This window comes from Phyllostomus hastatus, unplaced genomic scaffold (genome assembly GCF_019186645.2).
Source record: "Phyllostomus hastatus isolate PE091 unplaced genomic scaffold, TTU_PhHast_1.1 phas_scaffold_200, whole genome shotgun sequence".
Taxonomy (NCBI): Eukaryota; Metazoa; Chordata; class Mammalia; order Chiroptera; family Phyllostomidae; genus Phyllostomus; species Phyllostomus hastatus.
Window position 1 is genome coordinate 8,425,579 of NW_025334016.1, and position 1,986 is coordinate 8,427,564.

Genomic DNA, 1,986 nt, shown 5'->3' on the forward strand with positions numbered 1-1,986 from the left:
GAGAATGTCAAATGGAAAAGTGCCATTGCAGTCATATATCAATCAGGCGTGCGGCCGCAGCAGCGCACTAGCAAATGGAAATGCCAGGGAAATGTGAGGCGCTTGTTATCGGGGATTCACAGCCACTGCCTACCGCTTGGCTCTCTTCCATGGAGCATCTTGCGATGGGAACAACATAGAACAAGGGCAAGGAAGTTTCTCCTGGGGTGGGGGGCGGACATTAAGGAAATAATGTGGGGATAAATGAATATTTTGGATTTAATTCTTTGTCGAGCATGTGACTGCCATAAAGATGTGCAGTACGCAATAAAGACATAGTTTCAGAAATACAAAGCCAAAGTGGCATTCTGTTTAACAATTCAGCAGCTGAATGAGACAAAGTTGAAATTCTAAGAGAGAAGGATGGGAATAAGAACTACTTCTCAGACGACGATGTTGAAGCAAGTGCAAAACACTGCCCTATTTTATGATGTGTGTGGGTGGTGGGAGTTGTTCATCCATTAAATGATTTTTAGCAGTGTATCCATGATTAAATCCACAATTGCACTTTAATAAGTGCCTTCATCTGTGTCATTTAGAATAAAATTTTAGATCCTATTTAGACATAATGAGAAAGTATAATCCTTGATTCCTTGAGATACGGGAGTGTGAAAAGAATAAATAAGGCCAATCCACCATACCACAACTAGTAGAAAAATGGCAAAGGTGACTATGTGTGTAGGCTAAGCACTTGCTAGCTGGATAAAAATTATGAGCTGTGGGAATACAAAGGGAAATATTTCATAATTCTTGCCCTTAAAAAGCTTGAAATTATGACAGGAAACCATCAGCAATGTTTGTAGAAAACACAAAGAATTATTTAAACATTTACAAATTTTTATGTTAGATGGACCCAGCTCCAGAATAATTTTTATGAACAATGAAGAATTAAACTGAGAATATTAATTAATAATATTTTGCATAATAGTAAATAACACTTAAAAAGAAATTTTTCTTGGGAGCTCCATATAATTGTTGATGCTGAAACTTTCATGTTTGATTGTATCACATCATGTATTATTCATTAATAAATTGATAATCACATTATTACTTTTCTGCAGAATCTTTACTCCCAACTGTCACTGATATTTACAGGAGGTGTCTTGAAATTTTCAGGTTTACCTCTATCCTTTAATAAGAATTCCTCTTTCTTTTGGTCTACCAGTAAAACTCTGTCTACTTGGAACCAGCAAGTCACAAGCAGAATCCACCCACAAGTACAAAAGATAAATGACAAGTTCAAAGCCTTCAAAGAAAACCTGACAGTTGGCCCATAATGATACTGGCTAAATGTCTTAAAAGCAGAAGATCAAAAAGCAAATGGAAATTGGGCCTTAAAAGTGGAAATAATCTGAAAGGGGAAATGACTTATAGCTGAGTAAGAGGCATGGAAATAGTCATGAACACATTTTCTGGCTCAATATTATGGGTCAGATTGGGAGGGAAGATAAACTCTTTGGCCACCAACATTTTCAAATATCAGAGCTTGACATCCACCCACCTATTCATTTCTCTTACTAAATAATTTGTGGCTTTCCCGATGTATGCTTAACACTCCACCTTGCTATCTTTTTCCTATGTATTCTCAAAGTCATTCTATCTGCTCTGAAGTAACATGAAAAGGTGTGGTTCTTCCTGATTGGAATTTTCCAGCCTCCTAAAATCTAAGCTTCTGCAAGAGCACCAAAGAAAGTGTAAAGATTTCAAACACATTGACTACATGGCTACAAGACAGTGTTTCTCCCAGATGGAGCCCTGCTGTTTCCTCCAGCCATTATTCTGTCAGGGGTGGTGGAGAATACCATCTGCTGCCCCTTTCAAGAGGGAGGCTTTGCCTCTACCCATTGGGCTCCAGAGAACCTGTTGCTCAGTCTATCAATAGGTATCTGGCATCAACAACTCTTTTCATCACATTATCATGCTTTTTAGAAAGGTCACTGTCCACAC